Raw genomic sequence first — 9,994 nt, 5'->3', positions numbered from 1 at the left:
GTCTCTGATCGGGGCTACTGCTGCCTTGCGGCTCAGGGCGTCGGCCACTACGTTGGCCTTCCTTGGGTGATAAAGGATCTCACAGTCGTAATCCTTCAGCACAGCTAGCCATCGCCTCTGCCTCATGTTCAGATTCGGCTGGTCCATGAGGTAACTCAAGCTCTTGTGATCTGTGTAAATGGTACAACGGACCTCATAGAGGTAATGTCTCCAAATCTTGAGGGCAAACACCACTGCCCCCAACTCTAAATCATGCGTAAGATAGTTAGCCTCGTGAGGCTTCAACTGTCTTGAGGCGTAAGCTATCACATGGCCTCGCTGCATCAACACTGCTCCCATACCTGCGATCGATGCATCACAGTAGACTACAAAATCCTTTACTCCCTCTGGTAGGGTAAGAATCGGTGTCTCGCATAATTTCTACCTAAGGGTCTCGAATACTGCCTGCTGCTCAGGCCCCCAACGAAACACCACCGACTTCCTAGTCAGTCGGGTGAGCGGTACAGCTATCTTGGAGAAATCCTGGATGAATCTCCTGCAGTACCCTGCTAAACCTAGGAAGCTCCTAATCTCAGATGGAGATCTCAGGACTTCCCACTGCATCACGACCTCTATATTGGCCGGATCTACTAAAATACCATTTTGGTTGACGAGATGTCCAAGGAACTGCACCTCGTGCAACCAGAACTCGCACTTGGAGAACTTTGCGAAAAGTCTCTCCCTCCTCAAGATCTCTAGCACCTCTCTCAGGTGCTCCTCGTGCTGCTCCTGAGTCTTGGAATACACCAAGATATCATCCATGAATACTATCACAGACCGATCCAGCATCGGCCTGCACACGTAGTTCATGAGATCCATGAACGCGACTGGAGCGTTGGTGAGCCCAAACGGCATCACCACGAACTAATAATGACCATACCGGGTCCTGAAAGCAGTCTTCTATACGTCCTCGCCTCTGACTCGCATCTGATGATACCCGAAGCATAAATCGATCTTGGAAAACCAAGACGCACCCTGCAGCTGATCAAACAAATCATTTATCCTCGGAAGTGGGTAACGGTTCTTCACTGTTACCTTATTCAGCTCCCGATAATCTATACACATATGTGCGACCCATCCTTTTTCTTCACAAAAAAAATCGGTGCACCCCAAGGCGAACTACACGGCCTGATAAAACCCTTATCTAGCAGCTCTTGCAGCTGCGTAGATAACTCCTGCATCTCTGGGGGAGCCAACCGATACAGTGCATTAGCTATCGAAGCCGCACCAGGGATCAGGTCAATCCTAAACTCGACCTGCCTCTCGGGAGGTATTCCACGAAATTCCTCTGGAAATACATCCGGGGTAGTCTCGCACTACCGGAACATCATCAACTTTCATCTTGCCCTTCTCCCGAGCATCTATAACATAGGCAACATAACCGACGCAACCCTGCTGGAAATAGCGCCTTGCTCTCGCTGCTGAACACAAAACTGGTCCACGCTATGGTCTCTCGCCCTGAATCACTAACTCTCCCCTACTGGGAGTGAGAACCCTCACCAAATGCAGCTCACAATCTATCACCGCCCCATTGGGGCTTAGCCAATCCATGCCCACTATGACTTTATTCCCTCGCAAGGGAATAGGGACCAAGTCCACCGGAAACTGCTCATCGAACAACTGTAGAGAACATCCTTTATGTACTCTTGCCACCCTAACGGTCCTGTCGACTGTTATCTCAACCTCAAGTGGACAATCTAGCTCCCCCGGAGCTCTACTAAACCTCTTGCTAAGCACAAGTGAAACAAACGAACGGGTAGCCCCGAATCGAACAATATTGTAGTTGATATGCTGTTCACGGAGAACGACCCTATACAAAACATATAACCATAAGAAACAATCAATAATAAATGTAGAGGTAAGGAGAAAAATACATACCCGTCACCACGTCAGGAGTCGCTTGCGCCTCCTCTGCTGTCAGCTGAAAAGCCTTACTCTTTGCCACTGACGTCTCAGCTCGGCCCTGACGGCCATCTGTAATCCTAAAAGTAGCAGGAGCAGGTGCTGATACCTTTCCTGCAACAGCTAAACTCGGACACTGGGACTTTTTATGTCCCCTCTGATTGCCATGGAAGCAAATCAGGTCTGATGCCGCAACGGCGGTAGTAGTGGCTGTACAATCTCTGCTCATATGCCCAGTCCGACCACACTTGTAGCAGTCGGCACTCCCTGCCTTGCACGCCCCATCGTGCAATCTCCCACACTTGCCACACCGAGCGTGGCTCTGTTGACTCTTATCTATGTGATCTGAACCCTTGGGCTTTTTGCCCGCACTCCCTGTACCTAGAGCTGCCTCCAGATTCCTCTTTCTCTCCATCTCAAGGTCAATCTCTCTCTCTCTCTCTCTCTCTCTCTCTCTCTCTCTCTCTCTCTCGAGCCCTGACAATCATGTCATCCATCGTTTTACAGCTGGACTGGCTCACAAACTGGCGAATATCACTCCGCAGCATCTCATGATAACGAGCCTTCTTCATTTCCTCATCAGTCGCATACTGAGGAACAAGAAGAGCTCTCTCCCTGAACTTGGCGGTAATCTCCGCCACTGTCTCTGTAGTCTGGGTAAGATCCTGAAACTCTCTGGCTAACTGCTGCACCTCAATGACCGGTGCGAACTCAGCTCTGAACCTGGTAGTAAAATTAGTCCAGGTCATAGCATCCAAAGCTGCGTCATCTCCAATGGTATGACCAACCTCCTCCCACCAATCTCGTGCCCTGTCCTTCAGAAGACAGGACGCCAATCTGACCTTGTCCCCCTCTGGACATCTGCTAGTGCGGAAAGCGTTGGCCACATCTGCCAACCATCTGGTACTCGCTATGGGGTCCCGCGCCCCGTGATAATCCGGAGCTCTGCAATGCCCGGAACTCCCTAAAAGTAAGCATGCGCGACCCCATCATGGCCGCCACCTCATCACGAAAGGCGCTCAACCTCTCGTCCATCAACTCTAAGATACCCTCCTTGATCGAACCGAAGATCACAGGAGTCTGCTCAAGTATGGTGCGAGTAATCTCTGAAGAGAGAAACTCCCTAGTCTGCTCATCCAACTGCTCGGCCTCCGGGCCTGATCCTGATCCCCCTTCGGCACCTGAATTGCCGACTGCTGGTCTAGGGCGTAATACCACCACTCTGAAACACAACATAATAAATGTCAAGAACACTAATATATCTCGAGGAATCACTACTACCACAAGTTTCATGATCTCATTTAAGCTTTCGTTGATTCGAGTACGGATCCTCTGCTTTCAGTAGTACGGGCCCATACTACCTTCCACATCTATCCGTACTTTCCTCAAGTATTGCCTTGACTCCACCAAGTCACTATTACTGCTAATAATCTCTGCTACTCCCAAATTATGCATATTATAGTTTATCCAAATTGTTTGTAATGTAATACAAACTAACTATACCTACTATAGTTAGCGTATTTGTTGGTAGTGTACACTTATTATAGTTTATTGTAATTACTAGTAGTAGTGGAAAACCTTGGTATATGATTCGTATCTTCAAGATAAGGTAAATAATATGTATTATCATTCACTTGTATTCAATTAGTACTATCCTTGTCATGGTTTACCAAATGTTTGTATGTAACAGATGTAAACTTTGTTTATGACAATTTATTATTTCACCATACTTAATATAGTAAAAACCCATTTGTTTTCTGATGTATGTCTACATACCAAGACAAAATGACACATAATGTAATAATATATAATCACATAATGATACACACCTTGCTCAACAACTTACAAGGTGTGAATGAAAGTTGTAAGCTGTCAACTTGTTTTTAACATTTCTGTACTGTTTTGGAAAAATTCTAGAAAAATCATACGAAGTCAAAAACTGAATCCGTAAACACTGAGAGTTTATAAAATGTGTCTAGTTTGTGCATAAATTTATTCATGATTTTTAGACGTCTCTAACTTGTGTGAAAATGTCCATATTCACAGATTGGTCCGGATTCATAGCTACAGTGATAGACAGTTTTGTAAAAATCACCATAAATTGTAGAAAAATATTATGGAGATGTGAAAGTAGTCATTTTAAAGGTATAAACCTAAAATATTTTCATCTAATATAGTTTTAAAAATTAAAATTTTTAAGTTGACCAAAACAATCCGTGAATGGAGTTAAACTTTCCTGATGAAAGCTGTTGGAAAAGTTTAGTTGTGTTCTTGGTGTTTAACTTGTATTCCCCCCTTAAAACTTAAGAAAAACATGAAAAGATAGGGGTATGAACTCACCTTATGTGATTTCAATGGATGAATGTTGAAGAAAAGATGTGTTCAACTCAAGAATACTTGGAGGATTGCTTGAAGATTTGAGAATCTAACACCATGTGATGGAATTTGTGTAAGCAATCTATGATTGGAGTAGAAGGAAGTGTAATAATCACAAGAAAGATGAATTATGTAACATCCCAAAAATACAACCCAAAAAAATTTTTGTTTAATAATTACTGAAAACATCATGTCAATATCATAAAATAAAACCCATACGTCAATATCTCAAAATCATAGCAAAGTATCATGAGAAAACTGTATCAAGACTGTATCAAATCACATCTATGAAAAACTAAAACAACTCCCAGGACAATACTGAAGTTGTGGTGTGTGCGATGCCATCAACCCGAGCCCTTCCCTTTACTTGCGGAAGTACCTGAAACCAAAACTGAAACTGTAAGCACAAAGCTTAGTGAGCTCCCCCAAACTACCACATACCATACAATAACATACAACACATACTTGGCCTTGCCCACTGTATCGGACCGAAGTCCGGAAACTGCATCGGACCGAAGTCCGGAACTAACCAGGGCCTTGCCCTCTGCATCGGACCGAAGTCCGGGACTAATTGCATCGGACCAAAGTCCGGAACTGACTGGGACCTTGTCCCCTGCATCGGACCAAAGTCCGTAACTAACTGCATCGGACCGAAGTCTGGAAACTATCTGAGCATAACATAGCATAGCATAAACATATCAACTAGCATGAACACATAAATTGCATACTGCATCGGGTCGTAGCCCGGAACACATAACACATAAACACTGTCTGAGCCATGAAGGCATCAAACATTCTAACTACTGCATCGGACTGAGGTCCGGAAACTACTACTAATTAAACGGGCCGACATTGTGACCTTAGACCCGTTCCTACTGGAAGGAAACTCACCTCGTGATGCTGACTGCTGAACTCCTGAATAAGAAATCCCTGACTGCTGCTCTGGCTGCTTCCCAGCTATCATGGGAAATAAATACTAAATCAGAATAGAGATTCCTCTATGGGTAAAATGACCATTTTACCCCTACTATGGTGTGGGACACAACATGGCCCAATACCTCAATTCCTTCTAAGTCCATCTATGGCCCCACTATAGGCCCACTAATGGCTCAATTTGCTATATTGGGCCTAGAGCCCTTTTATTGGGCCTTACTCAAGCCCAATACTAAATCCTTGGTCCTTAGCAACTGAATTCTGATGGGCCATAAAGGCCCAAGGACCCTAAGCCTGAAACCCAACCCACACCGAGGCCCAACACTCGAAGCCCAAACTGGTAGCGTACGCGGGGCGTAACCAAGGTATGCTGAGCGTACTGGCTGCTAGCTTGTACGCGGCGCGTACTTCCTTGTACGCCCATCGTACAGCTCTGTTAAGCCAACATCTCGTTAAGTGCTTAATAATCCAATCCAGAAGCTACGAATCCAGATCCTAAGCTTATTCCATGACTTAAGCCATAAAGTTGCTTACTTGATGGCTTACAAGTCTCATAAAGGCTCAAACTTCCACAAATAACATTCTACTTCCATAAAACCAACTAGATCTCATGCATGGTTCCATATAAGCCACAAAGATCGAAACTTTACTGCTATGGGGACACTTGAGCTTCAAGGATAGCAATCCCAAGCTCCAAAAACGAAGTTGCAAGATAAAGGTCCTTCCTTTGGACCTAAAAGGTCCAAACTTCCACAAACTCCTCGATTTAAACTTACAAGAGGAAAGTTGGAAGCTTTATACCTCTTTTGAATGCCAAAAGAAAGGATGATCCTAGATCTATGAGCTTAAGGTGCTCAAGTTCTTCTTCTTCCACTTCTCTTCTTCTCCTTCTTCACAAAAATAAGCTCAAAGATCAAACACACACAAACAAGGAGCAAAGGGGACGAACTAGGGTTTCTCTGGAGTGAATGATAAGTGAGGAGGCCAAATGGGAGGCTATAATCGGGTTTAAATACGCCTCAACCCCTAAAATTAGGGTTTGCCACCTGGTCACGTACGCTGGGCGTACCATAAGGTACGCTGCGCGTACGCTCAGCCTCCCTGCGTTTCATTTAAGCAGTACGCCCAGCTTACAAGGGGGTTACGCCCCGCGTACGGCTTATGGGATGCTTACACTTCGGCCCAAAATAAAGGTCCACTCACAATAATAATTCAATTATGGTCCAAAATAAACTGAAGAATTAAATAAATTTTATACCTCGGAAATGATCGTTACAAATTATACTTACCAAAAGTGGAGGAAAGCTTAATGATCAGCCTTGGGAGTCTCGCAATTGAGAGAGAATGGTGAGAGAATTTGGAGTGTGATCCTTGGAGGAAAATGAGAGAATGAAGGAAAAGTGAGGAGAGAGGGTGGGTTGTCCAGCCTCTAGAACGTGAGTAGGGCTGGAAATGAGTGGGAAAGGACATTGACATGACTAGGGATGGTGGGGAGGGGTGTGGGTTGGTCATGGAGTGGGTATGGGTGGTTGCTTGTGTCATAAAACAAAGAAAGGTCAACACTCCACCCCCTTGTACTTCAACCACTAATTCTTGGATATGATTGGCACTAAAAACATGGGGATTAATGAAAATTGAGGCTTTAATTGTTAAAATAAAGTTTTGGGTGAAAATCCCGCTTTAAAATGATGAAAAACGGGTTTAAAATGAAGTCGTAGTAAAAAACCGGGAAGGGAAGCCGAAGCTGCGAGGGTCAGAGGGGCGAAGGCGAAGGTGGGGCTCGGTCCGAGAGGAACTTCGGTCCATGCGACGTTCAGGCCCGAAGGCTTCGGGTTCGGTTCAGATGGAGGTTTGGTTCGGTCCTCCTCTTTCGGGTTCGGTTCTTCCCACTTCGGTCCTTAGTAGTTCGGTTCCCAGGAGGGGTTTCGGGCCCGAGAGGCTTCGCCTCATAAGAGGGGTTTTCGGCCCCTCGAAGCTATTTTACTCATTTTTACCCCGTTTCAAGCGATATTTGTCCAGGTTAAGGTTCGGGATGACCCGAATGATTACAAAAAGTTAAGGGAAGTTTTGAGAGAGATTTGGGAGAGAATTAGGAGAGATTTGGAAGAGGTTTCGCTCGTGACCTTTTTGAGTGTTTAGCTTCGATATGCAAGGTTCGTACACCCCGTTAAGCCTCATTATGATTGTTTTACGCTCCCTAGAGGTATGGAACAATGTCTTATGGAGTAGTTTCATCACTTGCCCCGATTAGGGTTTAGAATTTCCGAACACGAGAAAACTCCAAGTGATACTTTGCGTTAAGATCGCGAATTGTACAATAGGGAACATAATGGAAACCCTAATATACAAAGGTTAGCTGAGTTGACCAGTTTGACTTATTGACTTTATTTGACTTTGAATTGACCGGAAATTGACGGTTGTCACAACATCCCGAGATTTTGTTATATAATGAAAATACATTTCTTTAAAGAAATGCTTTGATTTTGTATTGGGAACTGATGTGGACGGAAGTACCCACTAATTTTAATATTTATAACCTAACAAACTTAAACTAACTATGCACTTATAGGTAGTGTACCTAGTCAGATTACAATATAGTTTAGGTAAGTCGGGTGTCGATCACAGGGAACGGTGCTATTAATTTATATATTCGCTATCAAACTAACCTAATTATTAACAAGTAGGGGTGTAAACGAGCCGAGCTGAGCCCGAGCCTGACCAAGCTCGAGCTCGGCTCGTTTAATTTTGAAGAAGCTCGAGCTCGAGCTCGAGCTCGATTCGAGCCTTAAAATGAAGCTCGAGCTCTCGTGAACAATTTAGTGAGCTCGCGAGCCTAAACGAGCCTATATATACATATATATATATATATATATACACTCACACACACACACACACACACACATATATATATATATATATATATATATATATATATATATATATATAGGCTCGTTTAGGCTCATTTAGGCTCGCGAGCCCACTAACTGAAGCTCGGCTCGAGCTCGTTTAATAAACGAGCCTCATATTTGGGCTCGAGCTCGGCTCGGGCTCGTTTAATTCGATCTCGAGTCGAGCTTTTAACGAGTCGATCCCGAGTAGCTCGGCTCATTTACACCCCTATTAACAAGTTTAGAAAGGGTTTTATCTGATTTTACAAGATCAGACGAACTTAACTCAATTTCAATCAATAAGTAAAAACACTCTTGTCTAGTTCGAATCCACTTCGTCCTTATGGCTAGCTAATAATTATGGATTATCAAGTTGGTTTTAATTATATTAGTAATTTAAGTCTAACTTTACCAATAATTAATTAATTCATGTAAAACTATGTATGGTCACACAAAATTAAACACAGAACCAATTATGAATATGAATATGCTATGTAAGATTTATTATGTAAACGCAATTATAGTCATAATTTACGTTCTCTAGCACAGCTAAGTTTATTTACTTTAATTACTAACTAAGATTGGTCAATCCTAGCTCTAACAATTTAATGTTCACTAAATCATTAGGTAAACAAGTTCATGCAGTTAATGGTCACTAAGCTACACAGAACATGAAATTAAGAAAACTAAAGAAACAAACACAAGCAATCTAGGTAACTATAAATCAAACACAAACAATTTATCAACTAAATAAATCCATATAAAATTAAGCTATTCATAAGTTGGAAGCTTCATCTAGTTAAACAAGAGTAGCTAGATTCAGCTGCTCATAATAACAACTAACACACTAACACAAATCAAAGTATAATGAAACATGTTCCTAGGTAACAAATAAGTAAACTAAATTATGGACCTTCACTCTTTTGGTGTTGAAACCCTTTTTCCAGGTCCTTTCTCTGCTAAAAATCGCCTTCTGGAACCTCTTTATCTAGCCAAAAGTCTCCTCAATTCGTAATGGTATTGGATATATATAGTTTTCTGAATTTAATAATTCACGTCGTGAACAATAAAATATTCACGTCGTGAATACAAGATAACTGTGCCCGGCAAGGATTCCTTCACCCGCGTACATATCTTCTAGAATTTATGCTCACGTTGTGAATCGTCCAGTTCTCACGACGTGAAAACATTTTTTTCCTGATTTTCTTGTCCTTTAATCTTTTAACTCCCAAAGTTTCTTCCTTTAATGTTTTTAGTCCTTTTTCTTCAAAATGTCTTCTTTTTGGCTGCAAATAACATTTAAACCCATAAGTACCATTATTCTAAACAAATTACCAACTTATATATAAAAATGTACTTAAATATTGCCTAAAAATAGGTATAAATATGGCAATATCAGGAACAAATTCTGCAACTCTTTTAATCAAATGATTATTCTGATTTTATAAAGCAAAGCATAAGCAAATCGATATTTTCTGGCAATGAAATTGGGGATGTCACATACCATATGTAACTGGTAATATTTGAATTTGTCTGACCTTAGTAACTACAAGTAACATTGTACCTTTGCACTCGCCCTTTATGTGAGATCCATCTATTACAAGGGTCAGTTTATAACAATTGTCAAAAGAGCTTACCTACAATATATGGTATATCTATTCAAATATATTGATTATAGTTAAGTACATCAAAATAATAAAATAATAATAGTAAAATATAGTAACACTAACTGAGGAACCAAGTGTGACATACAAGAACTAAAACAGATCATTGGAATCTGTTTGAATATGTGTCACCGTGTCGGGATTATGTTTGACCAAATTGTGGAAATAAGCCAAAAGTTTGGTAAAAGAATC

The sequence above is a fragment of the Lactuca sativa genome, chromosome 5 (assembly GCF_002870075.4).
Source record: "Lactuca sativa cultivar Salinas chromosome 5, Lsat_Salinas_v11, whole genome shotgun sequence".
Taxonomy (NCBI): Eukaryota; Viridiplantae; Streptophyta; class Magnoliopsida; order Asterales; family Asteraceae; genus Lactuca; species Lactuca sativa.
This window is presented reverse-complemented; position numbering follows the sequence as displayed.